The sequence below is a fragment of the Amblyomma americanum genome, chromosome 1 (genome assembly GCF_052857255.1).
Source record: "Amblyomma americanum isolate KBUSLIRL-KWMA chromosome 1, ASM5285725v1, whole genome shotgun sequence".
Classification (NCBI taxonomy): domain Eukaryota; kingdom Metazoa; phylum Arthropoda; class Arachnida; order Ixodida; family Ixodidae; genus Amblyomma; species Amblyomma americanum.
Genome location: NC_135497.1, coordinates 70,374,089 through 70,396,467, shown reverse-complemented (window position 1 = coordinate 70,396,467; position 22,379 = coordinate 70,374,089). Strand labels below are relative to the sequence as shown.

The 22,379-nt window shown below is 45.1% G+C and overlaps 1 long non-coding RNA gene across 2 annotated transcripts; it reads right to left on the bottom strand.

The window, feature by feature from the left end:
• Positions 1–513: 513 nt before the first annotated feature.
• On the bottom strand, positions 514–11,680 carry LOC144112981 (uncharacterized). Of its 2 annotated transcripts, none has more exons than XR_013310567.1 (5): positions 11,325–11,660; positions 11,131–11,209; positions 10,551–10,694; positions 5,774–6,124; positions 514–1,051 (listed from the first exon to the last, which is right to left on the bottom strand). It is a non-coding gene; the product is annotated as an uncharacterized LOC144112981 (long non-coding RNA). The 2 variants fall into 2 exon arrangements; XR_013310566.1 differs by having other exon boundaries at positions 515–1,051; positions 11,325–11,680.
• Positions 11,681–22,379: the final 10,699 nt, after the last annotated feature.

The following is a 22,379-nucleotide window of genomic DNA, read 5'->3' as shown; positions in this document are numbered from 1 at the left end:
TTCTGCTCAAAAAGTGCCTTCAAGAGAAATGTAGTTTTCCAGTGCAACAGTCTGAAGCTACCGTACAGAAACTGGCAGATGTCTTGAACCTGAAGGCAATGGATAAAATGGCCAAGTGGTGGTTTCCATGTCATGTTGCATGGCATGAATTACTGTAGAAGACATCGTTTTCTTTATACTCTTTTACAGCGCAGTTTCGGGTAATACCAATTTCACAAACTGCCAGCAAGAGGCCAGTGCTACAGAGTCCGCCTCGTTTGCAACGAGTTGCAATCTCAGTAGCACTGTTAGGACAGTTACCTTGCCTTTGTAAAATATCTACAAGGAATACTCAATTCAAAGGGCCTCGATTACAATGTTCAGCAAGAGCTTCCCTAGCACTGTCAATGCTCAAGTGCTGAGTGAGGTGGTGGTATCGGTACAAGCAGCCCACACTCAGTGGTGATGCAATTAGAAAAGGTGCTACCCACCTGTAAAAAAGTTGAAACTGTCCCCTCCTACGCATTAAAAGTACACACGTGCAGTGCCCACAAACATCCTGTTCATTACCTGATTTACATTTTCATTGGGCTTCAGCACCCTTTTCGTAGTTGCCTCAAAGCAGCATGTTGTTGAAATTTCTTTTCCTCATAACCTTTGTGGAGAATTTTCTGCTGCAATTGCATAAACAGGAAGGCAATATGCGGTTCTGCAGCAACACTTCAGACTGTGATGCGACACACGGCAAGCACTTACCGCAAAGATGAGTAGGTTACTCGGAGGAAACAATGTGGTGGCTGGGTATGGTCTTAAAAAAAAAAAAAAACTGCTTTGTGACACGTTTTTTCTATAGGGCCAATGAAGTTGTTACTCATTTATTCATACGCTTCATTAATTACTGAGAAGGCGCGTCGGTAGGAATACTTTGTTTGGCATGGAAGCCCTGGCCAATGTGGGTCTAATGCGACTCTGCTTGTAGGCAAAGGTGCAGACTTGTGGGCACAATCTTGAGCCAGTAGCCTGGAACCAGAGAATGCCGCGCCATGCAAGGTCAGCTGCTGCAGTCTCTCCACTAGTGTCAGTAATACACAGGGTTGGATGCCATGAAAAGAGAAAAAAAGTATGCAAGCTCAGAACAATAAAACGCAACTAACAAACCACTAAGAGAAGCCCACAAACAAATACACAAAAAATGGAGTGCATATGAGAGAAAAAAAGATGAGGACATCTCCCAACAGACTATAGCAGCAGCCCACGCACTCCTGTAGTGGCTTTGCGTATGGACACTAGAAAGGTCCTCAAAAAAGGATAAAAGGAACATTGTTAAAGATGCGCCGGAGAAATCACACACAAAAAGAAGTGTGTACAAGGCAGAGACCAAGGATGAATGAAAATAGTCAAGACAAACAATGAAAAAGTTCCTGAAAGGCTTCTGACACTGGCACACAGGAGGTCACAAGCTCCATATGCTAAACCCAAAACCTTAAATAGGCGGAGACACCAAATTTTTGGTTGGAGTGTTCTTAGTTTCAAACATAGCATACTCCTACCAGGCACGTGGTACGTGCTCCGCGATTCAAATATGTGCATTAAATATTATCACATTACTTATACTGAGCAATTTCGGTTTCTGAGTGTCAGGGTGCGTTACGACGTCCCTCCCGAGGAAGAGCAGCAACCCTGGTCATGTGGGCTCCAAAAGTAGTGCCACAGGGACCGCTGCATCGTCTGCTCTCGTATACATGCTGCGCATACCAGGGCCTTTCGAAATGCCGGCCAGTACTGTGAGATGCTTTATTTTCGAGTAGTTCAAATATTAAAACAGATATTTGAAATTACAATACAAACATGTTTCCACGAAATGCAATGATGAAAAGAAACATTTCACACAAATATTTTATTCCTCCTCATCATTTATCACATCCTAAAGCTTATTGAGCATCGCAATGAATGAGGGGAAATCATGTAGAATGGTACAATTTGTCTGAGCCACAACTGTGTTCAGGAAAAAAAATGACAGCTTGACTTTGTAAGCTGCCGAACGACAATCTTTCGGCTTTTCACTTCTCGACCTTTTGGCGAAGATCATAGCACCGAAGCACGGCCTTGTGGTAGAGCATCCGCCTCACATTCAGGAGGTGCTGTGTTCAATTCCCAGTGCCGCCAGGGGTACCCACTGGTTTTTTAATGGGTACAAGATTTCCCCCGGCATGGCGCTCAGCTCATCTAGGGTGAGGTGCTTGGAAAAAGGGTCTTCGACCAAACCGATGCCTTGACGGATCAGAAATAATTTCCGCCATCAAGCAACCCTAAATCCACCTTGTGCGGTAGAAGCCCATTTTTTTTGTAGCGATAGCTACACTACGGTAGCATTTCGAGCCTTTAGCATGGCGGCACCGCCATGCTGTCACGTGGTGCGGAGCAGCTGCTGGCGGCGCGACGCCGTGCCTGATCACGTTGTTCATCACGTGACCAAGTTCCACTCAGCCAGCTGTAGCTATCGCGTCACTCCAGGTTTAAGCAAAGCTAAACCACCGCCAATTTTTTCCATAACCTGTCATGCACACCTGCCGATGTGTGTGAGCCAGCCGCAACGGTAGCGAGCAAATACCGCTGCACTTTGCTCGAAGAGGGTTTGTGAGCGGAGAGTGCTATGGCACATCTCTCGTGAGGCTAGAGAAGTGAACGTTTCATGAAATTTTGTAACTGGCACAAGGCGAGAGTTTTGGACTGCGGGTTTTAACCACGTGAGGTCAATTTTGCGCCCACATTTGACGGAAATTTTGAGGCGCAGGCTATCCTTCCCACGCGGTCCACCCCTCGAGAGCCGAGCACTAGGCCAGGGCCTGTTCTGGATTAACCGGCTGGTGGACCGGAGACCGCGAGAATCGAACCCACGACCTCCTGTAGTCAAGGCGAGCACACAAGCACGAGGCCACGGCTGCGGTGGAGATGCTCTTCTTGTCACAGTTCAGACAATGAAAAGGCATACGACGTGATGTGGCATTGTTGAGAAACATAAAATGACACAAAAAATCGATGAACAGCAGCTTAAGCTAGAACAAGAGTGACAGCATTAACAAGACGACCTCTTCCACACTCCCTTGTGACACCTCCAGCCATGGAATGCTGCCCCAGATGCAGCATTCTTGACGGGACATGGCCCACTTAACTCTCGTGCATGGGTTTCACCACACTGGAATCCCTGGCCGTAACGGACCCACAGATGCTGGCACATTTCAACTAGGAATCTGTGCAGGAATTTCAACAGCTGTTTTCCTTCTCACTGGACGAAAAGTGTGTGTTGTGTTTTATGGCACATAGGCAGCTAAGGCCATCATGCGCCAAGCTCAAGGTATAGAAATGGTTTTCTGTAGAATGTTTAGGAATATGAAAAATCGTCGATGGTGTAGATGGCCTAAATATATTGAACTGCCCGGTAAAAAACAGAGAAGGTAAGGTAGCCTCAGCGGCTATCCTTGGCTGGGCAAGGATCCTGAGGCGCCCAACTAATCAAATAAAAAGCCTCAGCCTTCTCTGGAATGAGAAATTGGCTGAGATGTACCAAGCAATAAAGTGAACAAATGGTTCAAAATTTAGTTTTTCAAGTGCCCCTGCTTCTTTTAAAAAGCTAAAAATGGAAGGTATGTTAACAATGGCATTATCATCTAAGAGTAGTGCTGGATGAAAAGGAATGCATTCATTATAAAATTGAGTAAAATACTTTTTTTCTTAGTGTTTCAAGTTTCACACATGAAAATAAAATGTGATTAACAGTAAGATCATCTCCGCATTAACAAAGAGGTTTGCCTTGCATTGTTAGCAGGAAGTTGTGTGTAAGGTGCGTGTGGCCTATCTGGAGACGGCATAAAATCACTTCCTTAAAACGTTCCCGGTGAACATATGATTAAAATTCACCTAAAACCGGTTTCACCAAGTGTAGTTTTTCACTTCGCCATTCCATGCAGACTGCCATTTTCTCTTAATTTACAATGTACTAAGTTCATGCAATCCTTAAAAGGTATATTTACTTTTTTATTTCCTTGCCACGAGCTTTAGCAGCGCAGAAATCCGCCCTCTCGTTGCCTCTTATGCCGACATGACTGGGAACCAAGCAGAGTTTTATGTTTTGTCCTCGGTCCTCGAGCTGTCGCTGTTACTATCTTGTGTATGATGTCACCAAGAATCGGAGTGACTGCACTTCTGGAGTGCATAGCTGTAAGTATACTGAGGGAATCTGTGTAAATAATACTGTTTTTGTTTTCTATTTTTTCTACGGCCACACAGACTGCGCAACATTCTGCAGCGAAGATGGAAGAGCACGTAATTTTGGTGGCATAGGCACGTAATTTTGGTGGCATGTTTTCTTCTCTACAATGATGTGGAAAATACTACCACGCATGAATCACCATGTAATATTTGGCCACGGCCGCTATATAATTTATAATATTTTTCTCTCATGCTGTTTTGGTTTCAACAGCCGAACAATGGCTGCGACGTCAAAGAGTACTTTTGTGTCACGTGAGGCATGGAAAAACACCCATATAATCGCTGCTTCATCGTTATAATTTACTGCAGTGCTGAAGCCAGCCTTCCTCAAGAGCTGGAAGGACAACTAATGTGGAAGCAGCGATTATATTGCAGTTTTTTTCATGCCTCACGTGACCTGTAGGCACATGTTGGCATCAGTCCTCATTCGGCTGTTGAAACAGACCGAAACAGCACTAGAAAGAAATGCGATTATAAATTATTTAGTAGTTATAGGAGAATACCAGGTGGTAATCCATGAATAACAATGCCTTACGCATCATTACAAACAAAAAACAAGCACCCAAAAGTTAGGTGTCTATACACCTTTAATACTTTAGACCCACCATTCTGCTCACTGATCTTGCTTTGCAGTTGATCTCTTGAGCGACTTAGCGATATCTCCTGCGAATCGCAGATTACTAAGGTGTTCTCCTTAACTCTTATCCCCAACTGTTCCCAATCCAGGCCTCGGAATATAGCAGGTACTCCTAACTACCTCCTGTTTACAGGATTACAGGAGGTATTCTGTTGCAGAGGAGGCATTGTAGACACTCATTTTTCTGCATGATTGGTGATGTATTAGACACTGCAGTCCAAGACTTCTTCAGCCCAGTTTGGTATTGACACTGTTGCTTCCATCAGTGGCAAAACGCCATCCAATGAAAGTAACGCCTACATGGAAGCTGAAGACAGCTAAACCCGTACTGCTGGAAAAAACCGCATGCGTGCTAGACACTTGGTTGTTCACTCAAATACAGCTTAATAGAGCAGCTGGGACACGGGACCTGGCTTACATGCCTTCGAGGCTGCACTCGTAGCTATGTGATTAAAAGGTTTCGCCTGCGCATTAATAGAGCAGCTGGGACACTGGACCTGGCTTATATGCCTTCGAGGCTGTGATAGTAGCCATGCGATTAAAAGGTTTCACCTGCGCATTCTTTGAAATGCCTCAGGTATCATCTTTTACCAGGTCAACGGATATACTCAGGCTGCTTTCAGTTTGGGCATATTGTTACGTGGCGACCAGCCGAATAATAAGAGGCGATGAACGATGGCAGTGAGATGATTTTAATGGCTGCTCGCCTATAGCGCGACCTTTTTGTTCCCGCGCCACTGCCAGCTTTGTCATTTTCGTGACACTACCCGGGGCTGCCAAGCGATCGTCCTGATAGTGAATAGAAGAAGACAACAACGGAGAAACGCGCTCAGTGGAGATGGGTTCAGAGGACGGTACAACAGAAATGGCATGGGGGGAAGTGCTCACCGCCACGATGAAAGATATGTGTGAATGAATCCTGGTCCACGAAGCTTCTGGGTCACAGGTCGCCAGGAGCCGACGGCTGAAGGCCTTGGACGCACCGAATGGCATGGGCAGGGGGGCGGTGTCCTCACGTGTGGGCGGCGTCTCGGGTCGCCCCAGCGTAGTCATGTTAACATGTCATGTGGCCAGGGTGGGGGACGGGGCTGGGGTGAGCGGCGAGGTCAGTTCAGGTCTGGTGGTCTGGGGCACAGCTGGGCGGGGCGAACCAGGTGCACACAGCCGCCGATCATGGCAGGCGGAGGACTCCAAAGCTCCAGGACCAGGATGAGGATGATACCCCGCATCGCACACCAACTGTTACGTGGCAACCAGCCGAATAATAAGCGGCGATGAATGATGGCAGTGAGATGATTTTAATGGCCACTTGCCTATAATGCGACCTTTCCGTTCCCGCACCACTGCCAGCTTCGTCGTCTTCGTGACAATATTGCTGCTTTGCACATAGTTTTTTCCGCAGTGCCACGAGGTACGTCTTAACGAGGTTTTACTGTACCTGTGAGTACTAAGGTTGCTGAATTTGATATGTCTCAATGTGAAATCTGAACCGATTCATACACCTCCTGCAGTAAGGCCCATGAGCCAACTATAAAATTGAAGTTCTGATCTACTGCTACGCGATGCGTTCAGAACAGGTGCTGCCGTTGATGGTCTCACAGATTACTTTGACCACAATGGCAACACAGGCATCAAAGGTTGCCTCCAAACTATAGCTCTCCACCCTTCGTGGCATGTTTTTTGCTGCTCTACTGTCTTTTTCCACAGTGGCCCACTCATAACTCACCTCAGTTCTGACTGCGGGGCCAATCCAGCAAACAAGCCTTACGCAGTGCTGTTCGGATGGACCTTATGGCCATGCCACTGCTCTTAATTACACCACACCACTTTCACTCGGCCCCATGGCGACATTACTAACAGAGGTGGGGGAAGGAGGAAGTTGGAGCAACACGAAAGCCAAATAGCAACAAGGACATAGTGCAGTGGCCTTGCTCAAAGCTCTTACCCTGAGCTCAAACAGCACAGGTACTTCTGGTTGATCTTACAACTTTGTCATGCCCGAGCTGACAGCTCACCAGCCACACACATCGAAACAAATTTTTAATTACACATGCCAACAATGCCACATCTATTAAGATATGGAAGATGATGTTAAGCTATCTATGCTCTAACCAACCCAAAGTTCTTACCACTGTCAAGTAGATGACCTCGTTCTCTTCGGCAATGCATCCAGCTCATTACTGTTCACAGCCATGATAAATTGTCATTTTGACCTCTCAGATTTCCTTATCAAGAGGCACAAGGGCAATTGGTTAGCTGTCTGGTCCTTGGGACCAAGTGACATTAAGCAATCACTACAAGCTCTGGGCAAACACTCCCTGAAAGGGCCACCGAAAATCTTGCACCAAAGTTGCAAATTATACTGTTTGAAAGGGCACTACTTTTCTTTCTTTATTTGTACCTCAAAGGCCCACAAGGGAGTATTACATGAGGGGTGGGCTGACATGTATTAAAGCCTCCTGTCACAGAATTTTTCAGAACAGGGAAACTGAAGAGCTAAACAATTCATCTACATCTTTGAGGTTCCTTTGCTCCCATAATTCCTACTGCACTAGAAGCCGTGTGCTGATGCTTGAATCTGAATGCCACACACCAATATGCATGCACCACACATCCTTTACCAGCATAGCACCACGTAAGATCATGTCAATACCTCATTTGGGGGCAAGGGGTGCAAGCACACAGAACAGTAGGAACAAAACGCAAACACTAATGTTGTGAGAGTCACTCCTGTGCTCTGTCTTTTGGGCCACATGTCGCAAGATGAACAACCCCCTCCCCATTTTCTCAAAGAGTAAAACTACAATAAACATCTACTCCTAAACTGTGAAAACAAAACGACGAACATAGAAGGAAGAACATAAACATGTCTCATCCTTGTCTTTCCATGTATTCTTCAATTATGGGAACTACTTCCTCGTTCAGCTACCTGTCCTACCTACATTCGTCCGTGGCTTCTCGCCTCTCGCCACTGCCTGTATCTAGGGGCACAAACGTTGCCAGTTTCACAGCAGGAGGCCCACTTTCAAAATTGCAATTTGATAGATCCGTGACAGCCTAGTTGCTTTATTCACTATACAGGCAGGCTTTGTTCATTTGGGGTCTGCAGGTGAAAGCTCATAATGGAGACAAGTTTCGCAGCATGAATAAAACGCACACAGAAGACAAGGAACAAACAAGACAGGACTGTGCTAGAAACAATATAGCAGCACAGTCCTGTCTTGTTTGTTCCTTGTCTTCTGTGTGCATTTTATTCATGCTGCGAAACTTGTCTCCATTATGAACTGCAACCAACTAGCCCAAACCACCGTGTTACTTCAAGGTGAAAGCTGTTGTCTTAATAGTGAATGTTTCCACGTTTACTTTGTTTCTTCTTTCTATGTAATGGCTAGGACAAACTGTCGCCCACCCAATGCAAAGGAAATAGCCACATAATCATAAGTTCTCTTCCATTTGGCTGCACTTTCTGCACTAGTTCAAAAAGTGCAGCACGAGTTCTAGGCTGGCTTGCACTCGCCGAAATGGAAGCGCAGCTGCGGTGCAGCAATATGGCGGTGCCCATGTGTAGGTTGAAGAAGCGGAGAAGGTATGGCACTAGTTATTTATTGAAATTTGTTGAAAGGTTTATGGCTTACGGGGGTTTAACGTCCCAAAGTGACTCAGGCTATGAGGGACGCCACAGTGAAGGGCTCTAGAAATTTCGACCACCTGGGGTTCTTTACCATGCACTGACATCAAATTACACGGGCCTCTAGAATTTTGATGGAGGCAAAATTCTAGGGGCCCGTGTACTGTGCGATGTCAGTGCACGTTAAGGGATCATATAGACCTAATTTTGGTGGCATATTTTCTTCTTTATAATGATGCCGAAGGCACTACAATGCATGAATCACCATGTGGTATTCGCCTACGACCACTAAATAATTTATAATCGAATTTTTCTGTAATGCTGTTTCGGTTTCAACAGCCGAATGAGAGCTGTGACGTCAAAGAGAGGTTTTAGGTCATTAGAGGCATAGAAAAACTGCGATATAATTGCTGCTTTATCGTTTTAATTTACTGCAGTGCTGAAGCCAGCCTTCCACAAGAGCAGGAATGACAACAAATGTAGAAGCACCAATTACATTGCAGTTTTTCACGCCTCACATGACCTACAACCTCTCTTTAAGGTCACAGTCATTGTTCAGCTGTTGAAACTGAAGCAGCACAAGAAAGAAATTCCGTTATAAATTATTTAGCAGCCGTAGGAGCATACCACATGGTAATCTGTGCATAATAATGCCTTACACTTCATTACAAAAAAGATTGGTTGGTTTATGGGGGTTTAACCTCCCAAAGAGACTCAGGCTATGAGGAACACTATAGTGAAGGGCTCCGAAAATTTCAACCACCTGGGGCTCTTTAACGTGCACTGACATCGCACAGTACACAGGCCTCTAGAATTTCGCTTCCATCAAAATTCGACACCTGCAGCTGGGATTGAACCCATGTCCTTCGGGTCAGTAGCCGAGCCCCATAACCACTGAGCCACTGCAGTGGCGTCATTACATTAAATAGAAGAAACCATGCACCCAAAAGTTAGGTGTCTATGCTCCCTTAAAGAACACCAGGTGGTCAAAATTTCCGGAGCCCTTTACTACGGCGTCCCTCATAGCCTGAGTCGCTTTGGGACGTTGAACCCCCGTAAACCATAACCTTTCAGCAAATAACTGTCATCATTTCATTAAATTACACGTGCCATAGCTTCTCTGCTTCTTCGACCTACACATGGAGGAGGTGAGTGACTGTTTGAGGCGTCATATTGAAAACCTAAGCGGTCACGTCGAGTCGCATGGGCAGCATTTCAGCGCTAATTCGTAAGTCGCCTGTGTGTATACAAGCAACGTTTTTTTTTTCTGTGAAATGACAATTTCCTAGAGAAGGTTCATGGTAAGACTTCTCTGCGATTTGCTGCTTGAAAATTCTTCCAACTGTTTCAGGATTGTGGAGGTCGTTGGTGTCGGCGGCATGCAGCTGGCTGTAATTTCGTGACGACAGCAAGGCTATCAGACAATCGGGCCTGCACTCAGCCATTCGTTTTGGAAGCGGCCAGTGCCAAACTGCACTTGAACTGTCTGAACTGACGCTGCAGGCACCACCGCGGAACTTCACAGAACTAGTGCAGAGAGTGCAGCCAAATCAAAGACGCCTATCATGACCACAATATTGACAATGTGGTATTTGGGCTTGTTGGTATAGCATATTAGAAGACATAGCACAGCACATCAGGACAAAGAAAAGGAGCACACAGGACGAGCGCTTATCCTGTGTGCTCCTTTTCTCTGTCCCATTGTGCGGTACTATGTCTTCTAATATCACCACAATGACCTGTCGCACACTGCAACAGTGCCTTGTGAGCTTTATGCACCTCACAAGCTTCCAAACAGTCAAAGGACATCAAACACATTGTCCACAATGTTCATCTCTTTAAGGCCTCTTTACAGCATCAGCCGTAAAAAGGTCTTAAGATTAGACACCTTAAAAGGAAGCTTGCTTTTCCAGTTGCCTCATGCGTTCCATGCTAGTTGGCCACCTGGGTCCAAACACCTTCCCCACGTAAAACCGATGTTCGATGCAGGTGGCACAGCACTCATTTTAAAATTCTCACAGAAGGTGGAGGGCTCACCTTGTGGCACCTTTGCTGCCTCAGCATTTTAACGTCCCATTTGTTCAGCCTCTGCACCAGCAAGCGAACGCCGGACTCGAAGCAGGAATCGGGAAGGCCCGTGCATACCAGAAAACTGCCTGCCAGTTTTTCAAGTGCTGTTTTCTGAAACAAATATGAATTTAAAAGAAGAACATGTTTCTCTCTGCAGACACCAAAGCGTAATCGCTTATCTCGCCGCAACTTTTGCACCTGTTTTAGAAAGCGAAATGTAACCGCAGCACACAATTGTAAAGTGCAATTAACACTCTACAGACTTTCCCAGCCGCGGGGCCACAAAAAATCAGACCGCGTATAAAACTAATCGCACAAACGGTTTGTTCAACTCACGACTGGCTTTATTAGTAATAGAACCGGTTGTGGTTCAACTGAACTGTTGTCAAAAGCTCCCCGCCTTTTTACGAGAGCACGCAAAAGCTGGTAAATATGCGTGTTTTACATGACCATGAGTTACGCTGGGCTAGGTTTAAAAAAATATAAATACAGGCTCAGCGCTTGCTCTTTTCCGTAGACCTGCACAGAGCTTTTGAGCAGAACTTACGATAAAACAGATGAGTCTTTCCCTCCGGGTCTTTGGGTCCACTGCCGGGCAAGCGGGCTCAGTGCTAGTCCTAGGCTATCTGCTAACACAAAATATTCGGGCACAAGGAAGTTTACAACGGAATGCCGAGTGTCAGATAAAAGGCAATCACTCAGTGTGTGCATACCAAAAGATTGAAAGCACAAATTACTCACGTGCAACACGATCGCGCGCACTTTCCGGCGACCGGCCATAGAGCGACTGAAAGCAATGCTCGGCTCGGCTCAAACATGGCTCGAACAACACTAAAAGGAAACTGCCGGACGTGACGTCTTTTTTCAAAACAAATTCGACGTCATGGGTTGCAATAACGCCAATAACGCGTGCGTTATCTGGAGCCAGATTACGCAACTGTGACAAATTTTGTAAAAAGTTATTGACGAACATGCCTGAAGCGTCTCCTCGATATCAATGGGCCCCGAGATCGCCACAACATTGCGCTTACTGGCCGCTAGGCGGCGCTAAAAATTGAACCCTCAATTTCGGTTTCAATGTCTGGGAGACTGTGATGCGCGGAACCCGAACATGCTGTTTCATCCTTTTTTCAGGCAATGAGCAATAACTTTTATTTTGTTAATGGCAAAAATTATGTTTTCTAAAGGCTTAGAGAGCAACAATTGCTTAGAAAGTCTGACCTGACTTCCACAAAATACTGCAAGAGGATCATCAGTTTCGTTTTCGAAATCTGAAAGCGTGCTCTGCACGCTGTTCTATCATGCCGTTAGGACATTTTGTCTGCTGCATAATCAGTAACCTTGGAACGATTTACAACGAAGTGAAGACGTACGAAACATCCATATTGCAACAATTGCTTGAAGTGGCTAGAAATGCCGCAAAATAAGTATTTATACTGCATGATTCATGGTTGTATATTGTACTACTGCCAATGGCAAGAAATCAATAACTACTTCGGACAAGCAAAAAGGGAAAATAATTAATGAGGTAGAATAAGGACAGGAGGAAGTCCGGAATTATCTAAGCTCTCAAATGTAGCCTGGTGACCCGTGGGAAAGGAGGACTGCATGGCGCTCAATGGTTGGAAGCCGGAGGCGTCAGCAGTAATCTGTCCGGGAAGTCGTTAGCCCGCAGGGGGCACATCCCTCATATCTAACGTTCTTAGAACTTTGCGAAGCGCGCGTCTGTTATAATCTTGCTGCGGAGCATTGCGAGAGATGTTTCGATCGGGTGAAGCAGATCTTAAAGGGCCCCTGCAGCCTGCGCTGTTTCTGATCATTTTTCCGACGAGCTTTCGCCGAATGGTACTTCCTTGAATAACGTTGACGAATTTCATATAAACCCATGCCCCTTTTCTCTATTCTTTCCGCAAGAAACACAGCTCACTAGGTTCCTGTGTGATGCACACGCGCACAGTGACTTTGGGAGTAACACAGCAGACCTGACTGACCGGATTTCTCGAAATGACAAGCGCGTGCGTTGATGAAATGACAACTGAAACAAGGAAAGTATCAGACATGGCGAACGACTTGTGAATATTAAAAAAAAAACTGTGCTTGAAGGCACAGACACAAGCGCACTTACAAGGAAAAATGGCATGCGTCGGCGCGATGAAGGCGGCGGAAATCGTTTCTTTCTGCAGTTTCAAGAATTTTCGGGAAATAGGATTCTTGTACATCTTCGCAACTCCGTTCTTGTCCGTTACGTCAAGTGCATGGTTTGTTAGATATGGTTTGATGAACTTCTTGCATATAATCTGCAGTAGTGCTTCGCTGTGGCCGCTGTCCTTGTTCTCACAGGTCAGGACTGCAGGGAAACCCGCGATTTTATTCACACTAGTTGTAATGCAAGCATGTGTCCAGTGGTCTTTGAAGATGCGTTAGGTCTTTGAGCATGACATCGGCGAACTTCTTGAGGCCCTGTAACAGTCTTAGGAGTGCTAACGTCGGCTAAAATAATCCACCCCTGTCTTGGTGGGCAGTCAAACTGTCTACAAGTAGCATTTCCTTGGCTGGAAATGCAAGCTACAAACTGCAGAATAATTTGATGTTGTGTTTGTCTCCAAGTTTTTTCTTCAAATTAACTTGAGCCGTCTTTCTCGGAGTTCTAAGTCGGCAGGAATTTCATGGAACGAAACGCCGGGCTTCTTGTTTCGCTGACTGGACATGCAAAGCGGAACGCAACAGCAATGCATTTGTGCTCGCTACTCCCTCCAGCAACTGCAGTCATCGACGCGTCACTTGTCAAACGGTAACACTAGACAAATATCACAAACAATATCAGACACAGCGCACCACAAGCCCTAGTTTTTGCTGCAACGGCAGTCACCAGAAAATTCTGTGCTGCAAGCGTGTCGTCTGCTAGAGGGTCATCTGACAGCGCCGCCATACGGCGGACGCGCGTCCTTCTTCTGTGATTCTATTCTTGGAAATATTTCTGTGCAGCGGAAATATACGGCGGGCAGAAAACCCCCTACGCTTCAGGCATGTTCTTCAGGAGGCATTGGACAGTGACGTCAAAATGACGAAATGATGAGACCACCACGTGACTCAACGAGGAATCAGACAATAATTATAGCAGGGCGGCGCCCCAGAACATTCGAGGGGCCGTATGCAAAACTTTTTTGTAAAAAGAAGTAAGAAATAAGCAACGATGAATATAACTATATAACATTTATTTTGCCAAAACATTGTGTTTAAAGTTCGAAAATATTAAGCAAAACAAAAAGCGTTCGAAATTGTGCTATTAAATTGGCTGGTGGGTAACTTTCGGTGCCGCGGGGGTTTGCTGACGGCAGTAAAAAGGCCGATTTGCACGAAAGGAGCTGTTTCACGCCATGTTATTGTTTTTTTGCGGGGCGTCTGGAATCGAGCTACTGTGCGGTTGACCTAAGTGCGCAGAAAAATTTCAGCGAATGCAGTGAAGGCTACCGAGCGAACTTGCAAGAAGCGCTTGGTACGAAATCGACGAAGACAACTTCTTGAAGTATGTGTTGTTCGGCTCTTTCTATCGATGACAAAAATGCCAAAGGGTGATGTGTTGCAGTATGTGATGTGTGGTTGTTTGTTTCTTTCCCCTTGGGAAACAGAAGACGACCACGAAGTGCCATTTGCTGGGAAAAATAAAGGGCTTTGCCAGCATAAGCGTGTCTTATTTATATGTAGCTGTGTGTCACAGAGGTGACGACGGCACCCACCCCTTCTGCGCACTAACTTTACAAATTGCCTCAAACACCCGCTGTACGCATTTGCTCATCGCCGGTTGTGCGATGCAGACGTACGCCTCATTACCAACGGCAGCTTGAAAGCCGCCGGTAGCAAAGAACCGCAGTGCACATATAGCACTTGCCGCCGCACCGACAACGTGCTCGCACGCGCACCTCCCAGTTCATCGGCGACTTCGTCGCACAGCCGCTCCACCGTCTGCTTCTCCAGTCGAAAAAGGAGTCGAAACAGCTCGTCCGGCAATTTTCTGTCACAAACGCAACGGTCAAATTGACGGCCTCAAAACTGTCACAAAAACTGTCAATTAGCGGCTGCAGTGCAACGTCACCACTTCTGCCATATTCCGTGACATAATCTGCTGCCACCCATGACGCAAAAAAGCAAAATGGCCGCCGGCCACGACCGACCAATAGGAGCGAGGCTTATTGACACCTTTTTACAAGTTTTTGACAATTTTCCTAATTGGCAGTTGCGTAATCTGGCCCCTGGTTGCAGCAGTCACTGCCTCTCGGTCGGTCGGTTGGTCGGTCGGTTGGTTGGAAACATTTGTCTTAAGGGGACTATGCAATAAATTGATTAAGATTACGTAAAGCAGACGAGAGACAGGCATTTCATCACTCGTCACCCCAACGCAAGAATTTTTAAGCTAGCATCAGTAACAACGAAGATATAGACGATTAAAAATTATGCTCCTCCTCTCTCCCCTGAACTCGTACACGCGGGGCACCAGAAAAAAAAGATAAAGAAAACAGGTCTGGGACTGGGCCCTGCCTATGAATACGTCACCCGCTGACGTTCCTTTTGCAACTTCCGGTTGTCGCTCCTAGCACCCCAGCAGCAGCGTTGGCGGCGTGATTGCGGCGTGCGTCGGTTTCTTTGCTTGTCGTCTGTTGTAGTTAGCAGTAATTAACCCGGACCTCGAGGCGCGACTGCCTGCTCTTACGGCCGCGATGGGCATCGAGCCCTATGCGTTCACGCCGTACCGGCTGAACGCCAGCGACGACAGTAGCGACTCGGCGAGCGACTGCGAGTGGCTCCGGAACTCCCGACAGAAGGAGGCTGCAGAGGAAAATTGAAACCATAGGCGCGAAGGCAATGCCGTGGCTCGCGCTTGCCCGAGAAGGTCGCGCGGCGGCACGAGCAGACGATTTTCACGGCTACCGGAAGTGTGCCCGTGACGTCGTGGCAGCCATGGCTCCAGCGAATGACAGCGTGTGGTGGCCTGGAGACGTCATGGGTAAATTGACGTCTTTTTTCTCGATTTTAATGTCAAAATCGGTCACTACGATCACACCAATCGGACCGCGAATTTTAAAAAAAGCCCTTATTAAAAATCAGTGTTGTCGGTAACGCGTTACAATTAACGGCGTTACCGGTGACGAGTTACTTTTTTCGGTAACTTAGTAGCGTACTCGTTACCAATTCGGAACTGTAACGGGTAACGTACTTACGTTAACATTTCTCGGTAACGTGAGGTGTCACGTTACAAGTTACTTTTTGTTCCAGTTGTGACCCACTCCGCTCCCTTTTCTAGAAAAAAAAAGAGCAGAGCACCTAATGCGATGTAAATAAACGTCACGTTACAAGTTACTTTTTGTTCCAGTTGTGACCCACTCCGCCCCCTTTCTTAGAAAAAAAAGTGCAGAACACCTAATGTGATGTAAATAAACAAAATGTACAGGTGCTCCCGACAGGCCTTGTTGGGGCTCGCATGCATGCCAGAAAACAGCTGCCCTTGACAACGCACCCAACTAAATAAAAAAGACGGAATAGCCATAAAGCACGAAAAACCTGCACGAACACGCATTCACACACTCGCCTTCGCCTACCTCCCCTTCTCAAACCACTCTCACACACAACTCTACAGAGTGGAAGCATGCCGAGCATTTTGGGACATCACATTTTTCAAAATTACTCTAAATCTGTTGAGAGTTCAGCGATGTTTTCTTTGTGAAGTTAGAATCGATGATGGAGTGTCATTTTGTGTTTAATGCCACATTCAGAAGATGGCTTCATCATGTGCCAAAAAGTTAGAATCCAACACATGTAACTCTACAAGCAACTTTAGGCCACTAAAACATTGCTAAGCTCCTGCACATTTGTGCAAAGTATTCTCGTTAAATCAGGATATCGCGCAAAATCGTTGTTCGGGCTAGATGTTATATGTGAAATTTGAGCTTAATAAAATTGTTATCGTAAGTTCTTAAGATGAAGAAAACTTAAAATTGATGGTCATGAAGTAACGGCAAAGTAACGTGCGGTACTTTTTTTCCGGTAACGGTAACGATAACGCGTTACCTTTTTTGTAGGTAACGTAGGGCGGTAACGCGTTCCTTTTTTTTTAACATAAGGAGTAACGTATTTAGTTACTTTCGGTAACGCCTACAACACTGTTAAAAATTCAGAATAAATTGCCGGCTCAGTTCTGAAGACTCATACTTGGTGTAAATGCTTCTCAGCATCATTTCTAAGCATTGAAAACATTCACAAGCGACTTTTTATTCATTGCATAGTCCCTTTAAGCGTTAATTGCTGATTTGCCCCCTACTACTGTCCAGATATTGTCAATTTTCTAGTTCGCTTTCCCCATTTCGTGTCAACATTCCTTACATTCCAACATTCCTTACATTACAACATGTACAGGTATCTGAAAACTTTCATAGCCCACCGCTTTTCCGTCATCTTTCTCAATCGCTCCTCAAATGCTATCTTACTGCTAGTTTCTCTGCTATCGAACGACGCCCATCCCATATCACCCTGTACCCCCTGATTTGGTGTATTGCCATGTGCTCCCAAAGCTAGCCTCCCTTCGCCACGTTGTTTAATTTCTAACCTTGCTTGAACATCTGGTCTCATGCACAGGACCGCATTACCGAAAGTCAGGCTAGGAACCATCACCCCTTTCCAGATCCCTCTTACCACTTCATACCCATTGTAATTCTACAGTGCCCTATTTTTCATGACAGCTGCATTCCTACTAGCTTTATTCATTACATATTTTTCATGCTCTGTCAGATACTCAGCACCGTAATTTATCCACACCACAAGATACTTGTACTCATCCACTACTTCTAGAGTGAACTCCTGTATTCTATGCTCGCCGCCCTCATCATTAAATATCATGACTGCAGATTTTTCCTTACTAAACTTGAAACCTAATCTGTCTCCCTCTGTTCTACAAATGCCTATCAATTCTGCAAATCTTCCTTGTTGCCAGCCATTAGCACTATACCATCCGCGTACATTAGTCCCGGTAATGACTGTTTAATCCATTTTCCTTGCTTGAAAAAAGAAGGGTTGAAGCCTAGTCCGCTCCTCTCTATAGCTTGGTCTCCAACCCTTGCAGGTACAACATGAACAACAAAGGAGACAGAGGACATCCTTCATGCTTGCCTAAGCCCCCGCTGTATCTATCTATATAGGCCCTTACACATTTTTTTCCCCATTTTATAAGCAATCTGTAACCTTTATATATACATATATATATACTTATAAAGGGAGCCCACAGCCACCGAAACCAAGGAGCAAAGGGGAATGTGTAATTTTTTAATGAGTAGTGCTGATCAGTGGAATAATAATACTTCGATTAATCTATCGCTTAACGAAAATTACTTATAAAGCAGCAGAAAAAACAACCATGCCGCCGGTGGGATCCGAACCCACGACCTCCGAATATCGCGTCCGGTGCTGTACCAACTGAGCTACGGCGACGGCTGTCCAATCTGCTGCTTTCGTGGGTATTTATTTTTGTTGGGTGTAAGCGAACCTTGAGACTGTTCACCAGCACCACCCCCGTCCATAGCGGCGGACGTAGCACGTCCTGTATTACCACGAGTGTGACGTGGAACGTCATCTAACGGCGAGGGCGGAAACTGTGCGAGAGCCCTCTTATGCTACCTATGGCATGAAGACTGCCAGAACCGAGACTCTCGTTAAGCTATTAGCAGACAAAGTTAAGGAAATGAGGGGCTCGTTTGACAAACTTATGAAGGGAGCCAACAGTCACCGAAACCAAGGAGCATAGGGGAATGTTTATTTTTTTAATGTGTAGTGCTGATCAGTGGGATAATAATACTTCGATTAATCTATCGCTTAACGAAAATTACTTATAAAGCAGCAGAAAAAACAATCATGCCGCCGGTGGGATCCGAACCCACGACCTCCGAATATCGCGTCGGGTGGTCTACCAACTGAGCTACGGCGACGGTTGTCCTATATATATATATATATATATATATATATATATATATATATATATATATATATATATATATATATATATATATATATATATATATATATATATATATATATATATATATATATATATATATATATATATATATATAGTATTGTGCGTTTTTATCGTGAAGACTTTCAAAAGTTTCCCCGCCTCAACCGCTGGCTCATTTGCGATGAAACTGCACACAGAGCTTGCGTATTATGGTAACTTTTGTATCGTAGGAAGTTTGACAACGGTACTTACTTAGTTGAGCCGTGCATGATGCGAAAACATAATCGTCTACGTAGAGATCGGCAACCAAAACCCGCAAACTACCCTTTTTCGCTGAAGGGCGGCAGTGGCGCCATCTGTTTGCGGTAGCGCAAAGTGTCACGACAAGGCCGTCGAGGAGAGCGTTGCAAGGAGCGCGGGCTGTTTGAATATGCCGTTCCTGTCGTTTCGTCTGCTTCTACTGAAGCGCTCACAACATTTTCGACTAATTAAGCGGAAAAATATCAGAACAAATGATTTAACGAGGCTTTACCTTTTATAGAATATTGTTTGCAATGCTCGCCTCGGCGGCCTTGTTGTGACGGTTTCCACTGCCCAAAACAGATGCCGCCACTGCCGCCCTTCAGCGAAAAAGCGTCGTCTGCGGGTTTGGTTGCCGATCTCTACGTAGACGATTACGTTTTCGCATCATGCACGGCTCAACTAAGTAAGCACCGTTGTGAAACTTGCTACGATACAAAAGTTACCATAATACGCATGCTCTGTGTGCAGTTTCACGGCAAATGAGCCAGCGGTTGAGGCGGGGAAATTTTTTAAAGTGTTCACGATAAAAACGCACAACACTGTATATAGGTCAACCGTATATATTATATATATATATATATATATATATATATATATATATATATATATATATATATATATATATATATATATATATATATATATATAATATATATATATATATATATATATATATATATATATATATATATATATATGGGCATGTTCAGATAAGAACGGTAATCGAGGTCCCATGGCCATTTTTTGTTTTCAATTATATTTTTATATGTGATGGGTAAATGTGTCCACACAAAGGAATGAACCTTAGTTTTGCAAGGAACTTTGTAGTTTTCTCGGAAAAAAATCGTATGTCACAAGAGGTAGAGAATGTCGTTTTTGCCACTTCTCAAGGTTGCAAGTTTGGAGCATCACTGCATGCACAATAAGTTGTTTTCGCGCATAATTATTTTTTCAGTACTTTATTACAACTTGTACTATACGAAGAAATAAAAAAACGTTTTCTTTCTCTGTCAATCTTCTGAGTAAAAAATCGCAAATTTCGCTTCCGGAGCTGTGCGGTGCCAAAAAGGCACTTTTCAGGGCAGCCTTAGGGCAAGATGCGTAAAGATCTCCCGGCTGAATCTTTTTTCTCTGTATTTTTCAGCTACTTTTAATCACTTCAGGCAAGTTTTTAGCTCTTCACTTGACCTATGTTTTTCAATATGGCCTCAAATTGGCATAAGTTCAAAAACGTCAAAAAAGTGACAACTTTGACTTGAATTTTAAAAAAAAAACATCATCATCGAATTTTATTAAAATTTGCCCTTATAATACTCAACATTTCATAATTCTAAGGCTTTAAAAAAGTATTGCATTATATTGTTTTAAAGTATGGAAATAATACAAAACGGACTTTATGATCTCAATCCCTACGACTGCTCAGTATTCTCTCTTAGAATGCGCAATCGTCAGAAGCTGGTTTTAGTATTGGTATTTTGTAAGTAAATTTAAACGCTACAGTTGCTGAGTTCATAAGTGTAATTTGTAAGCATTTTTTTTCTATTACAATCAAAGGTCTAAAGCTCCTATTCGCTTTCGTACTGTTCTAACGGTGGGACCTAAATTACTGTAAGCATATTCCAACACGTTATTTTGGAGTGACGTGTGTGTAGGAGTAGTTTATGCAAACAATTAATGCACCCGTGGCACTTTCAAGGTGACTTTAACTGCTACCGCCGCTCCAGGGATGAACCGCGCTTTGCAGCCGCTCCTATAGCTATATAACGCCCGGCGCGACCCTGAAATTCACAGCATCATGTGTGCCGCCGCCGCACCGAGGCTTTAGCCGCCGCTATCATCTTTTCATCGCAACGCACCGAACGCCTAGCAGTTATGCCTCAGCCTTCGACCTTCGACCGAGATAACCCTTGTGAGCGGATGTTGTTCGGATCTCGAATTTTGTGTGTCGTTTTCCAGGCCTGGTAGACCCGGTGGGGTCGTTTTCTGTACTCACGTGTTTTCTCTGCGCTGGAGCGCTCCCTCGACAAGCATACTTGGTATATCAGTCTCAGCTCGTACGCCAGACCGAAAGAACATCAGTGTCGACGGTGGGCAGCCTGTGCTAAAAATCCATTCATTTGTCCATCTCCTCTTTTTGGAAAAGCAGCTCTGGGCCCTGCATCCGTCACCTGCTCTTCTGTCTCGCGATAATCTCCGGAAGCGGTGAGCTTTTGCATTCATGAAGAGATTTCCGCGGCGAACGTTTTGTGCCGACTACTCAGAAGGCACAAACAGAGAATTGAAAAAGGACGCAATTTTCGCAGTGTAAAGACACTCAATGTCGCTGCTCTCAAAAAAGTCCTACTTCCCGAAGAAGCTCTCCGAGTACGAGAAAGTGACTTCATCTGTCAGAATTGTTACCGTCGGTTCAAGGAAGACATAGATAATATGCAGGCAGAGTCAACCGAAACATTAGAAGAATTCCGCCCTGGGGAAGAAATCGTAGAAAATTTAAATTCAAGTGTCAGCCTTACCTCCGAAATCTCGCCCCTAAAGCCACCGAGCGCTCTAAAAAAACGCCTCAGACTTTCCTATGCAAAGCGAAAGCAGGAAGAGGTGGCAAGAGCTATGGTGACGAAAATACGATCGGGGATACAGGCAGCATATAATGTCCCAGAGACTTCGCGTGCGTCAGAAGAAAAGTGTGCGCAATGCAGCAGTTGGGAGGACAACCTACATGCTGCCTACAATAGGTGCACGTCCTTTCAAGAGCGTTGCCAGCTGCTGACACTGCTACCACGCAACCTAACCGTGAAATATGTGCAGGAAGTTATTCCAGAGGCAACGAGGTACGTTATCCAAAATCGAAGAAGATGGTGGATGAGGAAGGCGTATGGTCAACACAGGAGAGATATACAAGATGTAAACTACAACAGGAAGACATTACCACCGTTTTAGAATATTACACCATGGATGAACTCGATTGCTCTAGACAGACTCCGAACAAAAAAGGATGTTGTGAGAATCGAGAAGGAAGGAGAGAAAGAATGGATACCTAAACGCTTCATGACGCGGTCCTTGCGAGAAGCATTCCGCCTCTACAAGCAAGCTCACCCTGCCTCCCAGGTTGGCCTCACAAAATTCATATCCTTGCGTCCTAAGTGGGTGAAATGCTCGCCACAGTGGCAAGTGTGTGTTTGTGTGTGCTGTGCAAACTTTCAGTTGTGCCTCGTGGGACTGCAGAACGCGTCCGGAAGGTCGCTTTCTCCCGAAGATATGCAGAGCCTCTGCGTATGCCAGGAACCTACTGCGTCGTGTTTCCTTAGGAATTGTGAGCACTGTCCACAAGATGGCATTTTCACTTCGGAAAATTTTGAAATGAGCAGCGAGGACGAGGTGTTGATTGCTTCATGGGAATACGGTGAGCTCGTTAAAAAGACTCTGACCGCTTCATCATTTATGAGAGAATGTCTAAGAATGACCATGAAATGGATTCCCCACAACTATATTAGATC